We start from the raw sequence: 24,269 nt of genomic DNA, 5'->3' as shown, positions 1-24,269 counted from the left end.
AAGCGGCTCCAGGCAACCCCTAACAATTGCAGGAATGGAAGGAAAGGAGGGGGCTGGGACAATAGCAGGGCATGGGAGGAGAATTCAAGGAGGAGAGGAAAGGGAAAACAAGGGAGCTGCCCCAGCTTGGGCTTTCTAAGACGTGCACCTCGAGGCGGCGTTTGGTGTGTTTGGGTTTTGTCTGTTTGTTTTTAATGTGCTTAGAAGAGCGTCCTTACACATGCATGAATTCGTGGATACCTTCTAGTGACTCAGTTCATGGAATTACCTGACTTTACACATCTCCACACAATTGCTCTCCTCCTCATTCTAGCCTTCAGACTAACCTTTTTCAGGTGCTCTCCCCAGTCTGATCAGAGGACTTCTTTAAATGATGGATGCTTTTGTCTGTCCAGATAATCCAAAGGCCTGGTGATTTCTGCTCCCTCTCCCATCCCACAGTGGGAATACTATATTAATTTACTTAAAAATAATTCTATTCCAAGGTGTGTCAAACCAATTATTTTCATGCCCAAGTGCCACTAAGAGCTGGGTGGCTAACACTTTGGAAGCACTCCCAAATCCAGCTTCCCCAGCTTGGTCCCATTCATCCCTCTTACCTCAACCCTAACATTACCCTTTGGGGAAATTCTATGTATTCAGCAGTACTGTGCCTCAAATCATCCCTCTTCACAAAAACTTAGAGAGTCCATGGAAAATGAGAATAATTAGAGCCGGGCCTGAGCAATCCCTGCCTCTGACGCTTACTGCTTGTTTGACCCTGGGTAAGTGACCTAACCTCTCCCTCTGAGTTGCAGAACAGGGAGGGATCTCCATTGGTAAAGGGAAGTTCTTCACTGGGAGTACCTTTTAACCCCTGAAATCTCTGGTTCTGCCCGTGTTGACCATGTTCCCCCTCACTTATGACAGTATTTGTCATGTACAGAGAACATAAAATCAACCTTCCTTCCATCTGAAGCTGAGTTACAGCATCTGAGGAATCTAGATTTAAAGCTGGAATAGACTTCAGAGATCAGGTAGCCCCTAACAGAGAGACTGTCATATAGTAGGCACTTAATAAATGCTTGTTGGTGGCTCTAGTCCAGGGGTTCTTGACCTTTTTTGTGTCTTGGTTTTCTTTGGCATGCTTGTCGAGACTATGGAACTTTTATAAAAAATTATGTTCTTAAATTCATAAAATAAAATACAGAGAATTACAAAGGAAACCAGTTACATTCAAATGGAGTTATTAAAATGTCAACACAAAAACAAGTTCATGGACCCCAAGGTTAGAAACTTCTGATCTAATCCAACCACCTCATTTTGCAGATGAAAAAACCATGACCAGAAGAGGTTGCGACTTGGCCGAGGGTTACATCAGAGGCAGATTTTGAACCCAGATCTTCTGACTTCCTCTAGTGGTATTTCCATGAGCTTATAGATGACGGATTTAGGTTTGTAAGCAGCAGATGAAATCCGTACCTGTGAGGTTATTTCTAGTCCCCCATCCCTTCCTCCAGTGTGTTTGTACTAAGGCTTTCTGATGTTTTACACAATGCTGCTTTCTTTTTAATAGTCCAGTGTTTGTTCCTTAATAAACAGCATTTTGTGTTAATATAGAGCAGTGGTTCTTAACCCGATGTCTATGAACTTTTCAAAAAATATTTCCAGAACTCTATTTTAATAGAATTGGGTTCTTTTGTAATGCTACACATATTTTATTTTATGTATTTGAAAACCTGATTCTAAGAAAAGGTCCACTGGATTGACAAAGGATGGGGTGGGTCCATGACACAAAATAGCTTCAGAGCCTCTGGACTAAAGGAACATGAAAGGCAACTCTGGCTTTTCCTAATGATGGAAGTCACTAGGGTCACGGCCAGGTTTGCTAAGGATCTGCCACTTTGAGGAGGACCAGGGAGTGACTGCCAGCCTGTGCTGTTAACAAGGCTGCTTCAGCATTGCCAGGGGCCGGCAGGCAGCCCTGCAATGTGTGAGGGCTTCTTCCTCATCTGCATCTAACCTTCAGGCTAACCTTGTGCCAGGGCTCTTACCATCAGAGGGCCTCTTTAATAATGGATGCATTTGTCTGCCCAGACAGTGCAAAGGTGCAGGCAGGCTGTAAGAATGTGTCACATTTACACTACAGCTCGGAGGTTATAATGTTTTACATAGGAGATGGAAGATACCACTAGGACTTTGGAGGGGATGCTCTCCTGGAGCTCAGGGTCTCTCTCTCCCCTCTTCCCTCATCCCCAAGCAGTAGGGCCGGTGGAACGGCCTTTGCGGCTCCTCCCGCCTGGCTTGCAGGGGGCTCCTGGGGGGAGTTCCAGCCGAGCAAGCCCACAGCAGAAAGTTTCCCAGCTTTTTTTCCCTGTGTGTGCATTCTTGAAGCTCAAGCAAGTACGCCCAGAGCTTCCTGGTAGGGTTTGCTGGAGGGGGGAGGGGCAGTGCAGGCAGCAACGGAAACCAGACATCTGAGATAAGAGTCTGCCCAGCTCTGTGCATGCAACAGCCCTTCCCTGCAGCTGAATGAGCTGTGGCCAGCCTCACAATGCTCCTGTGACAAGGGCCTGACAAGTTCAATCTCCAGTCTTGGTCCTCTTGTCAGAACGAATCCCACAATGCCTTGGGCAAGCCGTCCACAGTCTGGTTGCCTCTGAAAAAAATGTGAGAGGTAAGTTTCCATTTTCATAGCTATTCCCTCTCCCCTCCCTTCTCTTCTCCCTTCCTCCTCCTCCTCTTCCTCCTCGTCTTGGGCTCTGTTGTTGGGACTCTGGAGGGGCCCAGGGAAACAGAGGTAGCCAAATGGGGCAGCAAGATGGAGCTCTGGGGAGAGCGGAGCGAATGTGACTGGGCAGGGCTGGCTGCAGAGTGAAAGAGACCAGGCAGGGGTGGCTGCAGAGTAAAAGTGACCGGGCAGGGCTGGCTCTCCACCCTTGCTGGTTTCATATCACACGCCATCTCCAGCCCTAAAGAAAGCAGAAGGTCACAGCTGCAGTTGGGTTTCCTCTGTGTGTGTGTGTGTGTGTGTGTGTGTGCGCGCGTGTGTGTGTGTGTGTGTGCGCGCGCGCACACGAGTGCGAGTGCATGCGTGTGCGTCCTGCAGACCCTGTCAAAGCCCAGCCTGGACACAGTTTTGCAGTCTAAAAAAAAAAAGAAAGAAAGAAAGAAAAAGAAAGAAAACAGGTGCGTGCAAGTGTGCTCACAACTTACTGACCTTTGTTAGGAGGAGGGAAGGAGAGAGGGAGCTCTTGGGGGCTCCCAGGGAGAGATCGGAGCTGTGTCCCCGAAAGAGCTTGGCTTCTCAGCCCCCTCCCTCCCCCTGCCATCCAGCCTGCTTTTCATATGGGCCAAATATGTTCACCGAAAGGTTAATTCTCCGTCGTTGACTGAACATAAATTACGCATGACACGCTTAGCTAGGCTGCCTTATATGGGGAGTGGAGTATTTCAGTACACTTTGCTTTTTGCCAAGTTTATGGGGCGGAAGACGCCCTGTATGAGAGGGAGGTTTTCTTTCTTTCGTTTTTTTTTCCCCAGTTTTCTAGTGCGTCACTCACAAACCATAAAAAAACTAAGCGGCGAAGCTGTCTTGGTGGACCCTGGAGGTAGCTTTTTCCTGGCTTTCACTCAAGGTGAAGCAAAGCAATCAATAATCCCAACCGGGGGCTCCAGAGTTTGGACAAAAGCAAGAAAAAATATGTTGGCTTCCCCCAACCCCCTTTTTTTTAAATGGAGTTTATTGGTAGCATTGTGTCATGTGAGAATACTTTGATTCCCTAGCCTGTTATAGCCGTGGGTCTATGGTGGAGGGCTTTTTAAAAAAAAAAAAATTCCCCCTTAGTAGTTCACTGCTGTTTGGGTGCAAACAAAATAACCATTTGTGCTCTGAGGTCTATAGGGCCTGAGGGGAGAGGCTGGTTCTGCTTGGAGCCTGTGAGCTGTACGTGTTCCCTTGTATTAAAACACGAGAGGGCATGTCACAAAGTTGATCACCATTAACTTTGCAGGGAGTGCGTGCAGACACAAGCCCGTGGCTGGAAAATGGAGTCAACGCGACCAAGTTAGGCCTGCACCGATGTTTCTTTTAAAACCAGCAAGAGCAACAAATTAACGCACATGCACACACACACACACACACACACACACACACGCACACACACGCACACACATGCACAAAATGAACCCTAATTAATGCCTTTGGAATTGCAGACCCACTGCCTTGGGCTTTGAAATCTGACACCCCAACCCCCTCCTCCGGACGTACTGTTCCTTTTGCTCTTTGAACCAACTGTATGTTTGCCGGTCATATACAGACAGTTGATTTAGGCTAGTATCCCAGACCATGCTATTCAACTCTGTGTTAGCACACTGCGTGAACCCTTGGGAGGCTTAGTTCTGTGTGTCGGTGCCTCTGAGATAAACTGTTATCATAGATGCATTTTAAAGCGAAAGTTCAGTAATTGTAAAATTCATCTTCACTAGACCTTTTAAAATATGACAGTTTCAGTATGTGCTTATGGCAAGATTAATATGTATCATGGACTTGGCTGTTGAATCAGAAAAATAAACTCACTTGGGAAATCCCATCTCTGTCACCCATAATCTTTGAATAAAATTGGAGGGGTCACCCCTGGAGATTTGGCTTCCCTTGGGTTCAGATTTCCATCTGGCCTTCATCAATTTTCTTTTCTTGTGGATTCTCACACAGGTAGCACTGTCTCGTTTTCCTGTCTTGCTAGAGAAGATAGCCAGCTGAAAATTCAGACTCGGTAATGGGATTTTGAGAGGCCTCATCAAAGGTTTCAGTTTTATGTACTTAATGATAGGTGGTTTTCCAGAGTGAGGACAACCAGAATAACCTTTGAGTTTTAGGAAACAGGTCATCAGTCCTAGAAAATCTATAATTAGAGTGCCACTTAAAACATAATCATCAATTTTTATTATTATCTGGAGACTCAGAAAACACTCATATGTATGGTCCTGGACAGATTTTTTTTTTATCATTTTTGTTTTGGTCTAGTTTTGTGCTATGAAGCAAATTTGTCTAACAGATCCATTTCTTAAATGGCCAGAAGAGGGGCACTTGTGAACTATGGGGTATCATTAATGTGTTTACATTTTACATACTTCAAACAAAACAATCCTCTAAGTTGTACTCTTTGTATTTTGATTTTGGCACTCAGGCCTGCCTTTGGTCATAAGATTCTTATGAAATGACACCAAAAATTAAAAAAAAAGAAAAAAGCTATCATAATCCTCGGATCAGGAACAGAATATTCTGATTCCTCTTGGGAAGTTGGGTTAAAATATTGCTTCTTATGTTAGAAGGCTTTGTAACCTAAGAGTTAATAACACGGTAATGAAAGCATCATCTTCACAGATTGAAATGTTCAATTGGCCATTGAAATTTTATTTATTACGATTGATTTACAGGAGAAAATAGAAGTTGGTTGGTTTGATAACAACAGCACGGTGGGGTTAGCACAGCAGAGACAGCCAGGACAATTTCAGGGAAATGCAAGTGAAACTCAGGACTTTGGTGACGTCTTGAAAAGGAGAAAGGGTAGGAGGTGTTGAAACCTGCTCCCTTCTTTTGGTCCCATGTGAGCAGAGATGCTTTTTTCAGGTTCAAGGACTTGGGCCCCAATTCCAGTGATGGTATTTACCATCATGTGACTTCAGGCAAGTCACTGAACCACTCTGGGCCTCAGGAGGGTCATACATCTCAGAGCCCTTCCAGCTTGATGGCAATTATCTGTGAGTCAGTATAAAATCCAACCAACATCATTGATTAGAAAGAATCTTACTCTGAAAAGATTCTAAATTAAGTTGTCTTTTAGACTGGAGAAAGTAAATGTCATGCTCTTTGTCAGTTGGGAATAAAACTGAAAATCAGGGGTCCTAGAAGAAAGTCTGAGTGAAATTTCATTTAGTTTTTAAGAGATTTGGCCTGGTCAAAACTAAAAAAAAGAAAAACAAAAAACTTCTCTGTTAAGGAGGGGAAAGGTAGTTGTTCTAGAAATCTCCCTCAAAATAAAGATAGTCACTAAATTACTGGATAAAAACCCACCTTCTTACTTCTATTTTTATTTTCCTGAAACTACTGTTTAGTTTAGAGATTTAATGGTGAGGTGGTAATAACAGAGAAGAGGCTTATAATTAGGGGATGAGTCTTAACACCTCTTGTAGGCCAGAATAGAGCCTGATTGCTACTTAGGAACCTTTTAGAAACACCATAGTTATCATTGTCCTGAACTTCAGATTTATTTTAAAATAGAGTTTTCGGTAAATAGCCATTATCTTGAAATGCTTAATATGTGTTTTCTTTTCTCCTGACTTTTTCCCGCCCTAGAGAAAAAAAGAGAATTGTTGACCCATTAATAAACTTACCTAAAAGAAAGGCCCTTTCCTGGAGATAATAGTTTCTATAATAGGTAAGGCTAATAGGAATCTCTTTCGGCTGCAACATAACTATACTCAATTGCTTTAGAATGGGAAATCGATTCCATAATCCATCCCATTCTTGAGAAAGTATCCAACAAATAAATAAAAGACAATGAGCCTCCACCCTTATGACATTCTCTTCAGATGTTTTCACACTCGAGGTAGATGTGCACTTGGTACCTGGCCAAACATGCTGATCCGATCCTCTTTGATCCATACAAATTATAAAATAGCCTTGAAAGATACAAGACGGTGAACAACAGGATGCTAATATATTCTTTTGGTGGTGCCAGATTGCTTATCCATGGCAAAAGAATGTATATTTTATAAGTTGGAGAATATTTTCCCATCAGCGTCCAAGACCAGTTCGTGTATGCAGGGGAAGATGAGATCCCAGTTCACTCATATCTTGTACCTGAATACCACTTGAGTGGGAAGCAGAGGACTCAGTAAGTAATCTTTGTTGTATGACACCACACATACTGCTCTGGTTTTGTTTTGAGTTACTAAGAATCCATAGAGTAGGCTTTGTGTCATGGTTCTGTGTTCTTGAGAATTTCCCACAATGAGAAAGACATAGCCCTGTCTTCTCTGAAAGGAAACTGCAAAATATATTATTTCATTAAAAAAAAAAACTAAACCTTTTATGCTTATGGTTCGGAGCCTGGCATGTCTTTGTAATAGGTTCATTCATATTTTCAAAGACATCACCTTGTCCTATGGGCCTGTGATAGTCTTAAAAATGAAGCCTCCTTGATGGATTAACACTTTTATATTATGCATCTATGGTTGTCACTTTTCCCTTTCTATTTTTCTTTGAGATCTTTCTCTAAGTCTGTGTGATTGCCCTTTGTTATAATACTTACGGGGTATATTAATCTCAAGATGAAATCTGGTCATATATCTTGAGAATTACTTTTCCTCTGAGATCAATTATTATAAAAACATGTATGTGCTGTCTCTGAAATAGGATCATGCTTCAAGTAGTGGCAATGTCCCTACAGAAAACTGTCGTCTGCTTTGACATTTGTGGAAGAAACTGAGAGGCTCATCTTTATATGCCAAAAGATGTGAATAACAACTTACACCCATAATATCAAGGCTCTTAATAGGAGCAAATCACACTCAACTATATTTTTTTCTAAATAGAAAGCTTGCCTCCAGTGCATTTATTCAGACCACTTAGAAGTTTATGCTATCACATTATCAAAACTATAAGAAGTATTCAAAAGTTGCTGCAAAGATTTCTCCTTTTCCACATTCAGGTTTTTTTTTTCATTTCCACATTAAATTTTCTTTAGTTAGATCCATACATTTACAGCATACAGCCTTCTAGTGATGGAAGCCCAAATATCTAGGAGTTATTTTTGAATATGCTTCAACACTGATTACTATCTGTAATTACATTTATCAGATGATGTAATAGATCTACGTAGCTTAAGATGTCCATCCTCTAAAAAAAAGTGGGAGGGGGAATCCACATTTTAGGATTACAGGATCAAATCCAGTTGTAAAAAAATGAATAATTGGCATCACCACTTTACCAATGTTTAGTTAGATTGGGGGGGATTCTTTTTACATATATTTTTATCTTCTGTAGTAGACATAACTAGAATTCAATAAAGTAAAATGGCATAGAGATGATATTTCTTATGATTTCAGTGTTCTTAAAGAGAAATGATGGGGCAGCTAGGTGGTGCAGTGGGTAGAGCATTGACTGGGGAGTCACCAAGACCTGAGTTCAAATCTTGCCTCTGACACTTACTAGCTTTGTGACCTTGAGCAAGTCACTTAACCCTGATTGCCTCAAAAAAAATAAAGAAAAAGGATAAAATACCATAAGTCTTATTAATTACATTCATTTTGAAAATTAGAATTCTATGATTTTGCATTCAACTTTACATACTTTTATTATTTTTCTAAAATCTTATTCAGTTCTTAGGCTGCTATTAGTATGCAATCAGTAGTCTCTTTTGATTATTCTGTTATTGTTATTTATATATGCTTGAGATCAAAAGGGTAGGTTATTTTTCCAATTGTTTCTTTTTCCTAAATAAACAAGAGGCCCTCCATTTATTATTTTCATCTTACTGCCACATATCCTCCTCTATCTACTAGAAAGATACTTTGTTCTCAACCTCACATTCCCAAAGAGGAATAGCTTTCGGCATTAGGCTTTTTGTTTGGCTTTTTACCAGGAGTGGATAGATGCTTGATAAGCAACAAAAGAGTCATAAATGTTGGGAAAACACCAAAAGGAAGTAGGAAAGGGAGCCTATGCCTCGACATACTCCCCCTAAGAGGAAATAAAGTCATCATTTGAATATTGGCCAAAGTCAAGGTGGCCAAACAGACAGATAACTAACAGATACCTCAGTCCACCCCATGGGGTTCAGATGCTTCACTCAAGGAAGGAAATTGATCCAAATGCATATCGGTTTTTTGGGGTTGTTTTTGGTCTATCCTGTGTTTCCATCAGGATATTCAATAGTTTTCCAGTCTTGTCCGACTCGTTGTGAGTCCTTTTGGGGTTTTCTTGGCAAAGATACTAGGCTGGCTTGCCATTTCCTTCTCCAGATTATTTTACAGATGAGGAAACTGAGGCAAAAAAGTGAAGTGACTTGTCCAGGGTCACACAGCTATAAGTGTCTGAGGATAGATTTGAACTCAGGAAGATGAGTTTCCCTGGTGTTCTGTGCAATGTGCTGCCACCTAGGTGCCATGATGTCAGGATAGGGGGCTCCTTATGTTAAAATCCCTTCTGCTTGTTGTTTCAGTAACTTGTATACAATTTACAATGTTACAGAGTTGCTGTTATTTGTCAGAGGCAAGTCTTAATCCCAAGTGTTCCTTATGTCTCAGAAAGGGGAGGGGCATGGAAATTGGCAAGCAGATTTTAATCAGAAGCTTGAAAAGACAAGCGTGGATTTCAGTAGGCAAACAAATAACAAAATGTGGCTGAGACGTTTCTGTCACTAGTGTAAAAGGTCCATCATTGTAACTACTAGTTTCTACGTCATATTTAGAAAATCACCTATTTGTGTATCATCAAACATACATATGGAAGGCAAAGTCTTAGGTAGTGTGGGAGATCCTGAGAAACCCTGGGCTTCAAGCAGAGTCTACAGAGCAGTAGCTAAGGCAATCCATAAGAATACATTCAAGGCTGTCCCTGTTTGGATTTCACCTTTTCTCATTCCTCCTCCACTGTTCTTACTCCACCTGCCATTCCCCAGATCTCTTCATCTTTTGTGTCTTTGCTTATCAAAATTCTATCCATGCTAGGTCTGTATCCCAAAGAGATCAAAGAAAGATGGAGATTTCCATGTACAAAAATATTTCTAGCAGCTCTTTTTTCATGGCAAAGAATTTGGAAATTGAAAGGTTGCCCATCAATTGAGGAATGGCTAAACAAATTGTGTTAAATGATTGTGATGGAATATTATTGTGTCATAAGAAATGAAGAGGGAAATGGCTTCAGAAAAAAACCTGGGAAGAATTGTATGAACTGATCCAAAATGAAGTGAGCAGAACCAGGAGAATATTCTATGCAACAGTAGCAATAGTGTATGGATGATTAACACTTAGCTATTCTGATCAATCTGATGATTCCATGACAGTTCCAGAGGACTCATGAGGAAAAATACTCTCCACCAGCAGAGAATGAGCTGAGAAACTCTTGAGAACAGATTGAAACATATTTTTTTCACTTTATTTTTTTCAACATGGGGAAATATCTTGTGCATGATTTCACATGAATAATGAAGATCATGTTGCTTGCCTTCTCACTGATGGGGGAGTGGGAGGGAGGAAGACAATTTAAAGCTCAAAGTAAATACTGAATATTAAAAAAATAAAAATAAAAAATTCCTATCCATTCTTCAAGAATAACTCAAACAGTGATTTACTATAGGTTCTTGATGGATCCTTCCATTCTCAAAAACTCTGCAAATGCCCTTCTCTCATGAAGTCTTTCTAAACTGCTCCGTTCCCAGATGAACAAGGTCTCTCTCTCTTCCGAACTTTGACACCTTCTTGTCACTCTCTTGTCAATCTGTCATGCTTCCAGCACCTAATGTGTTCCTGCACTCTGCTGAACCCTAGGGAGACAAGGAAAGGCAAAAGATAGTCTATTGTCTCACATTGTAGTGGGAGATACAGCATGCAAAAATTATGGACAAACATGATGCATACAAGATAAATTGGAGGTGACCAACTGGGGGAAGACACTAGCATTTAGGTGAATTGTGAAAGGAGGGACTGGGGCTGCATCCTGAAGAAAGCCAGGGAATCCAGGAGGCAGAGGGGGGTAGGGAGAGAGCTCTAGGACAACAGGGAAAATCCCTGGAGCTGGGAGATACATCAGCTTCTTGAAAGGTAGGACTGGGCTGTTCACATCTTTGACCCAAGCATAGTGACTTATATATAATAGATAGTCGAGAAATTTCTATGGAGAGAATGAATGAATGAATCATCAATATTGTCACCTTAAATAGTTTCGCTCAACTCTACAAATTAAAAGGGAGTAGGAATAGCAAATATTATTTACCGATCATTTAAGTTGAAGTTTTGTCAGTTATTTCATTATTACTTAAGGTATTTTCCCCCTTGGGGTGGTGGTGGAGGAGTTCGTTCTAATGAAAGGTGACCAGACATATGTGTCATTGGTCCCTTTCATTAGATAACTCAAAAAACCCCATTTATTAGACAAAAGAGGTCAGTAGCCAGCAAGTAGGCAGCTATGTGATGCGTTGGGTAGAGTTCTGGCCCTGGAGTCAGGAAGACTCACCTTCCTGAGCTTGAAACTGGCCTCAGACACTTACTAGCTATGTGACCCTGGGCAAGTCACTTAACCTTGTTTGCGTGAGTTTCTTCATCTGTAAAATGATCTGGAGAAGGAAATGGCAAGCTACTCCAGTGTCTTTGACCAGAAAACCCTAAATGGGACACATCTGAAAATGACCGAACAACAACAAGCCAGTAACTAGCCTGCCTTTCCAGTTATCCCCCCTCCAACTTTCCATTTCCTGGTACCCTAGGTTCTGTTTCCTGGCACCGTTTCCTGCCTTTGTGCCTTTTGAACACTCGCTCTTCCTTCTCCTCAAAATGTTCTTGCCCCTAATTTCTGCTTGCTAAAATCCTCCCATCCTTTAAGGACAATCCTAATGCTACCTGCACTGTGATCCTTGGCAGAATTAATCTTTCCCTTCTCCCCCTTCACCTATGAGACTTTGTACCCCTCTCATGGTCATTATCACCATCTGCCTTGTATTAGAGTTATTCGTGCAAATATCTTATCTTCCCTAGTAGATTGTAAGTTTTGCAAAGGCTAGGCCGTCTTATTTATCTTGGCCTGGTACGACATTTTGTACGTGGTATATAGAGGTGCAATAAATGATTTTTGAACTAAAAAGAATGTTGACTCAGGGAAGAGGAGAGGAGAGTGTTTCTGTTTGGAAGTGCTTTGTGAAGGCTATTGTGAACTCTAGTCTCTGAGATGTTAGGCCAGCTTAGCATTGGGCCCCAGCCCTAACTTTGACCTTTCAAGTCAATTCTTCCTGATGCCAGGCCTGTATGTGCCTGCCTACCATCCTGAGCCATGACCCATATGCTGTGACCTGCCAGACACTGTTTCTGGCCATCTGGGGATGTCCCTCTACAGTTTGAGAAAACCTGGTAGAGAGGCAGGCCTAGAATTGGTGTCAGGCCTGGTCACTTTCCCCAGGGATAAGAACACATTACAGAATATAGCATTTGTGATCATTTCCTGTTCTGCTTTTAATTTTTTTTCCCTTTCCCATTTTCTAATTCCAAGGCTAATGAACAGAGAAATAGTCAAGAGGTTGGCACCAGGAAGAAGAGAAACAAAGCCTGAATAAATCCCACACCAGCTAATCAGTTGCTAAATAAGCAGGAGATGGCTGGACATGGATGCAGGAGTATTGCTGAAATACTCCCTGACATAAAGGGAAAGAGACTCCTTTCTGGAGAAGGCCTTCCTGACCCCACTCCAGAGTTCACGCTCTGGAGCTGGGACCTCATCGGTCTCACACCCTTGTGGTCCTGTGTTCTTCCAATTAACCTAGCAGCTGACATGTCTGTTTTTCATCTGGAAAGTGAGGTGGTGCTATTAGGAGTTTGTAAAGTTCCATTTTATTTTTAAAAATAGAAAATGATATGCATGCACACATGCATATGCGGTTATCCACACAAAACACATATTTATGCACAGTCCCAAAAGCCTTAGTGCACTTAGAAACACTTGGGGACACCCATAAATACTTACCTGTGGCTGTATAGGTTTTATGACCCTGGACCACTGTTTAACATCTGAGTGCCCCAGACTTTCTGAGGATATTTGTTACCAAAAAAGGCTGATCTGCATTGGTACAGAGACTTTTATCACTAGGAGCTCCCTAGAATGATGAAATCATGGGTCTTGTTCCCCTCAAAAGGTGTGTGCATGTGTGTATGTGTGTGCATTTGTATGTGGTCAGTCAATCAATAAACATTTATTATAAATAACACCTATTATGTGTCAGGCACTCTGCCTAGGATTGGGCACGCACAGAAAGATAAAAAAGAGCCACTCTTCTCACAGAATTGTGTGTTATGTATATTTATAAAGCTTAAACTGCGTTAAGACTTCTGGAATGCTGTGCTCATGCATGAGTATATGTTTATGTGTTTGTATAGACATCTCTACATGAATATACACAGGCAGCTCCATTGTCTGGGAAGTAGATTGGGGGCTTGGCAGTTGGAGTGTCCGACCTAAAGGGTCGGCAGAACTGAACACGAAACCTCGCCGAGATGCTTCCTGGCTCGCTGGCTCGCCACAAGCCCTTAACTTCTTCAGATTTCATTTCCTCAGCCTAAAAGGGGATATGAGCACCGCCTTTACAAGACTGTGGCGTAGATCAAATAAACTAGACTAAATCTTTTGCAACCTTAAAGCTGGTATTTTATGTACATTTATATGATCTATTCATGTGATAAATATTACATGTGTATAATATACCTGTGTGTCTGTATATATACACATTCGTATAATAAGGGTGTATATATGCATTTATATATTATAAATTAAACTTATACATGCTCCTTTATGGCCAATATTATCCATGACCAATTTCATTTTTTGATAAGCGAGTCTCATTAGCCAGTTCAAAGTCAGGCTCTCATATAGTCTGTCATATACCTGACTATGGAGAATATAATCTCTAAGCTAAGAGATATCACTAAAAAATAGGTGTTGAGGAAAATTCCTCCAAAGCTTTCAGGCCCCACCAACAGTCTCTAATGACAAGCCTTATCATTATCATCTGGACAAGCTAATGGCCAGATTTAGGAACACACACACACACACACACACACACACACACACACACGATGAATAATGGTTCTATTTTTATCTCCCATGTGAAGGCTAAGGCCATGCCTTGATTAGAAGCCTGAGTACAGAAAACTACTGGCTAAGCTTCAGTCTTTAATGTGAAAGGACCCTTGGCTGCAGAGGCAGAGGGCCTGATTTCAAATCCTGCCATAGATACTTCCTGCTTGTGTGACAAGTTCGTCTGCTCCCTGGCTCTCAGTTCCATGATCTGTAAAATGAGAGGCATGTACTAGGTGACGTCGGAAGCCCTGCAGGTCTAGATTTCTGGTCCAATGAAATAAAGTTTTGGGATAATTAAACATATCTGAAAACGATTTTTAGACGGGTGCCATGAATTCTTGATTAAGCCTTTTAATACTTAAAACAAAAAGCCTGCAAAATAGAAATCCAAACAGAACCCTAATTCATGATTTGTCTTCTACATATATATGTGTGTTTATATATATGTACACATGTTTGGGTTTATATATGTATTTATAATTACATATTATTTATATCTAATATATTTGTATATACTATAATTTCATATATATGTATATATATACACACATATCCTCATGTCCTGGTTATTTAGTGAATAAAGCAGATTTATATTTAAATTACTCTTTGTAGCCCTTCCAATCTAAGTAAGTGACAGCTCTGACGAGGACATGTCTGTATCTGTGCATGTTCCAACACACATCATGCACACATCCATGCAGATCATATTTCAATCCATGTTTGTATGGGCGTAAGCTTATCATATCTTTTGTGAGATGATTCAAAATTGATGTTCTGTTTTGCCTAAAAATAAGGGAGAATACACCATGTTTTAGCTCTGACCATAAAGAGATGATTTGGTGAAGTTGGTTTTGTTTGGGGTTTTTTGGTCCATTATTTCAGGGTGATCTGCCTTTTAATGTCTTCAGGACTATGTATTGTTGTTGTGGAATTTTAGTTATTTCTAACTCTTTGTGACCTCTTTTGCGGTTTTCTTGGTGGAGATGCCGGAGTGGTTTGCCTTTTCCTTCTCCAGCTCATTTTACAGATGAGGAAACTGAGGCAAACAGGGTGAAGTGACTTTCCCAGAGTCACATGGCTAGGAAGTGTCTGAGGCTGGATTTGAACTCGAGAAGATGCATCCTCCTGATTCCATGCCCACTTCTCTGTCCACTGCATCGCCTTGCTTCCCCTAGTGTCAAGATTACAGAGTGGTGACTGCTATATATTTCTAGACCTTGTTCTCACTCGTCCGCACTATGGTGTCCATTCACCCAATATCTTTGCTTAAGTAGAAGAAAAATATCTAACTGTCTCTCTCTCTTCACACTTTTGATGGGTGCAGTGAATGGAGACATCCAATAGTAAGACTCACTCAAAATATTCACCAAAGCAGATTGAGGGCAGCCCCTTCCAACTCCACCATTTATACTTCCCTAAAAAGGGACAGTCTTGCATTTTTGTTGGGGAACACAGTTTTAGGTAAAGGCTTCAAAACTCCACCAAACTCTGAGCTTCCTCTCCCTTGCAGTTCTTTGGCAAAGCAATGGAGGGGTCCTTGCTGTCCTATTCAAAAGAAAAATCTACCCTTGAGAGATCTTGAACTTGTTCTGAAATAAGAAAATAAATTGAGTCATTATTTCATCTAAGGAGAGAACAGAACAAATAGAAGGGTGTGTGTGTGTGTGTGTGTGTGTGTGTGTGTGTGTGTGTGTGTTTCCAGGAGCACTTTTGAAATAGGTTATAACAAATTTGATCCCTACATGTAACTATTTCTACTAATACCTTTGCTTTCAATCAATATTCTGCTTCTCCACTTTAAAAGGGAGTGTGCCTTAGTGGATGGCAGGCTGGTCTCAGAAACAGATTGACCTTGGTTCAAAACCGACCCCTCATAACATTCTACGCTATCTCTGGCTGTGGCTTGGTACAGAGCTTCATTGCAGTTCTTTTGAGTTTTCTTTAAGTCTCTTGGTTGTAAATAAAATGCCAGCCAGTGTTGGCAGAGGGAGTTTCCCCTCCAGGAGGGTTCTTGCTAACAATCCAAGCACGGACCCAGTGGATGTCCCTTTTAAAATACGCTATGAGCTACCATGTTTCATTTTTGCAGGAAATGCATTGAGCATGTAGAAATTGTTTCAGAAGGGAAGCTTGTTTAGGAGGTGGACCACAGTCACCTAACACAGTTTTCAGTCTCTGTTTTTGACCTTATATTATAAATATGTTTTAGCAACAGACATTTGGTGGACTACAAAGATTTGTCAGGTTTTCCAACCAGTTGAGTAATTGTTAAGGCCTGGATTAACAACCAGAAAGTGCATATTAACCACTTTCGTTAAATAACTTGTTTATTTTGAAGTTTCTTTCTTTTGTCCCTAGCTTTTAGTTGTTCATTTTTATGATGCAGGAAATCTATGTAGTCTCTTTTTGATGCGTCCTACTACTGCCTCCCTCTGCTGACATTACTTTGTATCTAGTCTTTTTAATTTTGGGGGAATATGCTGTTTTTCCTAATGGATGGAGAACTACTTGAGGGAAGGAATTATTTTGGTTTTTTTTTTTTGTCAAACCCCTGTCATGTCCCCAGTAACTAGGATAGTGCCTGGCACAAGGTAGATACTTAATGAGTACTTAGGGAATGAATGAATGAATGAATGAATGAATACACACCTGCATGAATGAATGAATGCATACTTAATTTTTAATATGTCTGAAACTTAACCTTCATTGAATTTTCACTTTCAGGCACAGCCCTGCATTTGTACTCTTAGAAAATAAACACCAAATTCAATCCCACTGAGTCCATTACATTCCGACGAGTTTATCCCATGTCACAAAGAATGGAAAGGTTTATCGCCATAAGCATTATTTGCGTTGCATTCCTTTACATATTTTCAAAATAATTGATGAGAGCAGTAGTTTTGTAGTGAAAAAAAAGTCCGTACTGTGTTATATCTCCCTCGTAGACGTCCTCATCAAATCAAGAAGGCTTTGCCCAATGTGATTCTCCTATTAATAGCCCAGGACTTGTTCTTGATTTGGGCCATGTATCATCTCTAACAAGAAACACTTAAAATGCGCTATTTAAATTTTATGGCAGTGATAAAGTGCTATCTTTTAGAGGCTTAGCAGTAAACACAGGGTGCCTTTGTAGTTGTCACTTAAATCTTTGGAGTTTCTGGTAAATGCAGAATCCCAAACTTCGTTTGGGGAGCAGGGCAACCTTTCTCTACTTAGCAGTTAGCTTCTTTCCACCTTCCCCTGTGACTGTTCCATTTTGTTACCCTGCCTTTGAGGGTACACATAGAAGACCTCTTTTAGGAGTGACTGAGGTTTCGTGGCCTTCAGATGAGGAATTGGTCTTTGGTTTTTTATTCTTTACTTTGGCCAACTTTATCTAAACACAGTAGGGCATCTGGGGTCTTGGAGATGGAGTCCAAGCCCTGTTCCTATGTGACTTTGGCATGTCATTTATATTGTCTGGGTTCAGTTCGCTAACCTGTAAAACTGGAGCGTTGGTCTTCCATCCAACTCTTGACATTTGCTGAGTCTATGATTTAATTATAAATTATTTTGTTGCATTATTAGAGTTTTACAGGTATGAAATTTGGGGAAAATGGGTCCTTACTCTAGTAGGATTGCAACAAGATGATCTGACAATTTCTCACAGCAAAGCACTTTAAGAAATCCAATTAATACAACATAATTTCCACTTTCTATAACAGAGTAGTAGGGGACATGAGACTGTGAGTTCTTCCAGAGCAAGGACTGCCTTTTTCTTTCCTTTGTATCCCTGTCAGTGCCTGGCACATAGTAGGTGCTTAATAAGTGTTTATTGACCAATATTAAGAAAGCTTAATTTTTTTTGCAGGGGGAAGGCAGGGCAATTGGGGTTAAGTGACTTGCCCAAGGTCACACAGCCACTCAGTGTGTCAAGTGTCTGAGGTCAGATTTGAACTCAGGTCCTCCTGACTCCAGGGCCAGTACTCTACTCTTCACCTCCCCCCCTCCACTACAAAAAAAAAGAAAGAAAGCTTTAATCCTCAGATTCCCCCAAAAGTGCCACATGATTTTTTTAAAAAAAGTGAAATATATATCATATTACCTGACAGTGGCAGAAAATTTCACCGTAGAAAACTTCACAACTCAATTCAACCAATATTTATTAACCACCTAACATGTGCAAGGCATTTTTTTGTTCCTTAGGGGACAACATTTCTTATCTTTTTGTCTTGCTTAGGTGAGTATTTTTTTTCCAACACCAATTTAAAACATAAATTTATATTAGTAGCTAATAGTATAGGAAATGTACTATTTGTCCATATTTCAGTGAGGTTAATAAAAGCAGATTAGACCCTTATTTATCATCCCTGAGTTCTTTTCCATTGAAAAGTTACCTGGCAATTTTGTTAGCATGGGATCTCCACAAAACCTGCCAGAACATGGTTTCACTGATTTAACAGTCAATTATCTTTGCTAAGTACTCCAAGTTCACCAAGGAATCCCTGCCCTTCAGAGTCTTGGTGTCTGATTAGAGCATATGTGGGTGAAAAGGGAGCTCCTGACTGTCGTCGCCATACGTTCCCAAGGAATGCGGCATGAGAAGTTTTCAGGATTCCAAAGGCAATAACTCTGTCTGTGGCCTGGAATACTTTGGAGGGGCTTGGAGGAGAGCTTGTAGCTTGAATCTGCCGGGGAGGAGGAGCATGACTGTAGTATGCAGAGGCTGGATTTGTGTGCCTGGGCATGTACGTGCGTGTGAGGCGGCAGGGGGGAAGGAGGAGCTGTGTGGGAACAAAGGCCTTGCAGAATCATCCAGTACAGTGAGGCTAGTCCAGTTGATTGCCATATGAAGAAGGGGTAGAGGAGATAAGGTCGAAAAAGGGACCTCAGTGTTAGGTGGTTGAGAGCCTCGAATGCCAAACAGATATTTGGATTTTAACCTGAGTCTATCCTTAAAGGTTTTGGAGCAAAGGAGTAACAAACTGTAAGACTATTTTAAGAGGGTTAATTTGATATTTTTGTTAAGGATAAACTGGAAGAAAGATTGGTTAAGGGGTGAGAATAGTATTCAGCTGATTAGACATTTATTTAATGCTACTGTGTGCAAGGCTCTGAGCTCCAATGGAGGGAAGCGAGAATATTGAGTGAGTGACTCATAGAAGAAACACTTAGAATTGCCCCAAAGTGTTGATTCATTGGATGTAGGGAGGGGCGGCAGTGTCAGAGATGACTGCAAGCCAGACCAGGAGTGAACCACTCAGAGGAATAGGGAGGAAAGGAGGATGAGTCAGCCGAGTGGAGGAGGAGCCGTGGGTTCTGTCTTGGACAGAACATGATATGTGAATCCTTGGGCATGCTGAACTCAGGTCCTCAGTCAATGGGTATTTTACATGGCTTCTTTGCCCACACAATGGTGGGCATCATTTTAAGAGGGGTGAATTTCATTTGACAGGCTATCAAAATCATTTCTTGTATTTGTCTTCAATTTGAATGAAAAATGGCCTGTTTGTTGACAAATGCATTTACCTTTGTTTTATTTTTTAATTTATTTTTCCTGGGTTCCCTGTCTTTAGAAAATCCATTGGAGTTTTGTTATATATTTCCTTCATCATTTCAGTCATTTTTCAATTATGTTCAAGGCTTTGTGACCCCATTTGGGGTTTTCTTGGTAAAGATGCTGGAGTGCTTTGCCATTTCCTTCTCCAAATGAGGAAACTGAGGCAAACAAGGTTAAGTGACTTGCCCAGGGTCACATAGCTAGTAAATATCTGAGACCAGATTTGAACTTGGGAAGAAGAGTCTTCCTGACTTCATGTCCCGCACTCTTTTCACTTCACTACCCGGATGCCCCTTCCTTCCCCATAGCATTTGGTAAAACATTTTATTTTGAATCTGTGTAAAAAAGATGTTTCAGCAGAACAGAACTGCAATTTTGTTTATTTGTTAGGATCAGAGCTGTGGGGAATATGTAGGGAAATCCATTCACTAATACAGGCTGGAAGCACCTTCTCCATGGCGGACTTGAGCGTGTGAGTCCCACTGGTGAAACTGGCAGCCAGGTCCTGAGTGATAAAACAATCTCATCTAATACCACAGTCCCATAGGCACATTTTCTGAGGGATGATGGACAAATTTCAGTGTATGTGGCATGTTCTTGGGTCCATAGAAACTTCCTGGGGGCCATACTTATCTGGCCTTCTGATCTCTATTGGTGTCACTGCCTGACTGTTAGCAGCAAAAGTAGTCTAAGGCCTTTTACAAATGATCATTTATTTATGAGAACAATGGCCCATACTAAAGAATACCTTAAATACGTCAGCATTTGAGTAGATTCCACTAGGTGGTTCAGTGGATGGAGCGCAGGATCTGGACTGAGGAAGACCTGAGTTTCAATATAGACTTCAACATGTACTAGCTATGTAACCGTGGGCAAGTGATGGAATGTCTCAGACTCAGTTTGCTCATCTGTAAAATGAGGATCGTGATGACCCCTATTTCCTAGGATTGTTGTAAACATCAAATGAGATAAATAATTGCTTTTATCAATTATTATTAATTTCACACTCTAAGTAAAATCACCAGAGTAGAGAGGGGAAGAGAGTGTGATAACAGTTATAATCAGAAGAATTTCAATTCAACTCAGCAGACATTTATCAGCACCTACTGTGCGCCAGCGTTAGGGCTAGACTGGGAACACAAATACAAAAACAAAACTTGTTGCTTTCGATTGTCTGTTCTTGGTGGGTTGGGGGAGAGAGGAAGGATATAAAGTGCACAAGGCAAAGTTTCAAAAGCATAAACCAATTAAACATAATCTCACGGGAGATTAGGATCACAAAATTCAAAGTATAAAAGGATATATTTAAATATTCTGCATAGTCATTGGGTAGAAGGGCAAAATTAAACACCATTTTTATAAATTCTATGATTCCTGATTTACATTGTTAATTTTCCCTGGTAATTAGTTAATAGATCATTGTATACTAACTGATATGTTTCGGCACCAAGCAAACTGGATATATTCCTCCACCCCCACCCAACCTCACCCCCCTCCCCAGTTGTGGAGCTTTTCTGGAAAGATGAGGGCACAGAAAGTAGTTTATCTCAATCCTGTTCCTACTGATTCTATGCAGGGAAATAAATCAGAGCACTTGAAAATCATAATTAAATTAGGTAGTTCAACAGGGCTTTTAACAGAAACCAGACTCTTTTGTCAATCTATTTTGTCTTTTATTTTTAAACTCAGGATCACCCAGTGAGGAATGACCAGCATCCTGTAACTTAAGAGTTAAAATGTATGAAACTTACTCTTTTTGAGAGTATCCTGGGCCAGTGAAAGGCTAAGTGATTAACTTAGTACTTTCTGTGGACCCGCCTATGGTACATAGGATTTAGCCCTCACATCAGATAGTGTTGGCAACAACAAAGAACAATAAACAAACTTAATGTCTAAAGTCTCTTGACAGTTTTTAGGTGTGGATACTCCCTCCACAGTGTAGATTTCAACCCCTCCATGCCTTCTCATAGGTATTAAGATGTGTGTACCAACAGGTATAGGGTGGCATAGTAGATAGAACACTGGATGGAAGATAGCTGAGGAGAAGCAGGGAAGCGTGTCTAGGACAGACTTAAAAGTGGTTAAGTCTAACTCGTCAGAGTACAAGGTCCCTAGAGGGGGAAGCAGAGTCCCACCTCAGAGGTAAAGGCTGGCATGCAGAAGCCATGACAGTAGAGGGCCTTGGTGTCATTTGACCTGGGTTCAAGGACAGATTCCATCCCTTACTTCCTAAATAACACTGAATACTTTCTATCTCTCTGTGCTTCAGTTTCTTCACCTGTAAAACGGAAGGGTGAGCCTAGTGATCTCAAAGAACTCTGTCACATTTTAGAATCTGTGTGCATGTGTTGCTCACAGGCATCTGTATTTAATATTGTAATCAAAACATAGCTCTTTGCTTTCATTACAGACGTGGATATGTGAAAACAGAGACTGAGCATTTAGAGTTAGAAAGCAAATCATTTTAAAAGCCTAAAATAGTTTTGAATATAGAAGCATGCCATCGTTCATTGATAGTTACCAATTCTTGTGATATAGGCTTCGGCCTTTCATTTAAACAAACGTTGAGAATCAATAGATTTTAGGGAAAAAAAAGTGTTAATTGATGTTTCTTGTTGCAAACACTACCTGGTGTTAGGCCTTAATCTTCCATATTGAACATGCAGTAGACTTGTCCACATTCTGCATTGGAGATGTGTGTGTTCCTGAAATCATTTTAAAGCCAGCCAGTGGCTAACAGAAGATTTAATCTCCTTTTTTTGGGGGGGGGGCAAAAAATTTTTAAGGATGCATTTAATTTTTGTAGAAAGGAGCTCAAATTTTGCTCTTTTGTCTGGTTTTCATGGCACTGGAATCGAAAAAAAAAGCAGGCTCTCAGTTCAGCTGTCCTGTGGTAAATAAAAGCTAGCCATGTGTGAGGCTCAGATGGGTACTTTGAAGAAAGCAGAGCTATTGCCCTATGCAAGGCATTGCCTTTCATAGACTCTCACTAGTTCCAGGTATATTGTATGAGCAATCTGATTTAGAAAATCATGATTTACAGATCATCCTGAAAGGAAACATTTTGCTTCAAATATATAAGATAACTGGAGTCCAGGGGCTTTTTGTTTTCAAATATTGCCTAGTTTTTGCTTTCAGAGAGCATCAGTAAGTAGCTAAGACAGGTGTGATCAGCCTAACTAACCACTGCATATGAATTCTGTTTTGGGGAGTTTATTTTCTTAAATCTGCTAAGCATTCCACTGAAATAGTATTTAAACTATTCATTTGGCAGACACTTTTCTCTCAGATAATGCACAATTAAAGTATTTCCACTACTGACCAATGTGTTACAAACTTTAAATTTACAAGTTCATTATATTTTAATTTTAATATAAGTATTTTTAAAGTACCTTTTTATAAGGAAAAAAAGGGAATTGTTCCTTAAAGTTCAAAAAAATGATGGTGCCTTAGGCAGGTGGGATTCTTGACCTTTTTGTGTCCTGGACCCCTTGGGCTTTTTGCCCCAGTCAGAATAATTTTGGTAAAAGCCTGAAATAGAAGACAAAGGATTGCAAAGGATAATGCAAATTATATTGAAATGCAATTATATTGAAATACAGTTATCATTATTTTATACCACAATCATAGATGCTTTTGAATGATTATTTAATCTTGCTTAGGAAGCTCTGCAATATGGTTTAATTCATTTAGTGCAATTTTATCTATAAAAAAGAGCTTCTGAAGAGCCTCCCTGGTTATAGAAGTGTTTCTCAACCACTTGGGATACAGGAACTTGTTTTTGGTTGATAGCTGTCTGATCTATCTATCTATCAATCTATCTATGTATCTATCTTTATTTCTATCTGTCTATCCATACTTGTATATACATACATTTATATATATATATATGTATATATGTGTATACATTTATACACATACATATAGACATAGACAAATATACACAGACACACACATATATAATATGTGTATGCATATATACTTACCTATAGGTGTATACACAGATATGTCTATATGCATACATCATATATACACACATCTATACATATCTACATTTAGATATATATCATATATAGGTCGTGTGTATATATGCAACATTGAATTATATATCGATACATTATTTTAATAAAATTATTTTACTTTGTAATCCTATGTATTTTTTAAAGTAATCCTATGTATTTAATTTTACACATTTGGAAACATTGTTCTGAGGAGTCCATAGGTTTCAGCGGACTACCTAAAGAGATTGTGCCACAAAAGAAGTGAAAAGTTTCTGTTCTATAGGGATTTCTCCTTCTATTTGGACTCTGCCCTGGACTTCTTCCGTGCTAGTGCAAATATCTTTGGCAAGCATACACACACCTCCTTGTTCTCACCCCATTTATAGTCATCATTGATGGGTCTTCAGGCAGGTATTTTTATTGTTGGTTCTTCCAGTGGATCTTCAATGATTTTCACATCTTTACAAGAGGCCCCTTGTTGGAGAAGAAGTGTTTTTGGAAGCAGTTTGCTCTCCTGAAGATCAATAGTAATAGTAGTAATTAATAAAATAGTAAACAAATAATAAGCACAGTGCGATCTTATATTGTCTGCTCCTTTAAGCCAATGGTTTAACTGACCATAAAGACTCGGCCCGTTGTTGGATCTTGTCTGCAGAAAACTGCCCATTCAACTACTCAATCTTTCATCAGTGATGCTCATAATACACGTGCAGATTATTATCGCAAATAGTTTGTAAAGAAGAGGAAATAGGCATGTGGGTATTTGCTATTATTATTCTTGACATAGCCTTTTCGGTAATAATTGAATATTCAATTTTTTAAAAAATGTTATTTCCCCATGAACATTCTGTTTAGGATCGATGATTCTGATCTCTTAAATCTGTGTCACATCCAGCATGGAATT

General features: G+C 40.2%; 1 protein-coding gene across 9 annotated transcripts in view; it reads left to right on the top strand.

Annotated features, from left to right (window-relative positions):
* Positions 1-24,269, top strand: part of MBNL1 (muscleblind like splicing regulator 1) — a 257,520-nt gene that overhangs the window by 33,671 nt on the left and 199,580 nt on the right. For 2 of the 9 annotated variants that reach the window (XM_036755170.1, XM_036755156.1), the window contains exon 1: positions 2,459-2,656. The exons of 2 other annotated variants lie outside the window; for them this stretch is intronic. The gene's annotated coding sequence lies outside the window, so the exon portion shown is untranslated. Of the gene's footprint in view, positions 1-2,423; positions 2,657-24,269 lie in introns of those variants that run through there. 5 more of the 9 variants (XM_036755162.1, XM_036755161.1, XM_036755176.1 and 2 more) reach the window with 4 other exon arrangements.

The sequence above is a fragment of the Trichosurus vulpecula genome, chromosome 4, assembly GCF_011100635.1.
Source record: "Trichosurus vulpecula isolate mTriVul1 chromosome 4, mTriVul1.pri, whole genome shotgun sequence".
In the NCBI taxonomy this organism is placed as follows: domain Eukaryota; kingdom Metazoa; phylum Chordata; class Mammalia; order Diprotodontia; family Phalangeridae; genus Trichosurus; species Trichosurus vulpecula.
The sequence above is the reverse complement of the archived record's forward strand: the minus strand, read 5'-3'. Positions and strand labels throughout refer to the sequence as shown.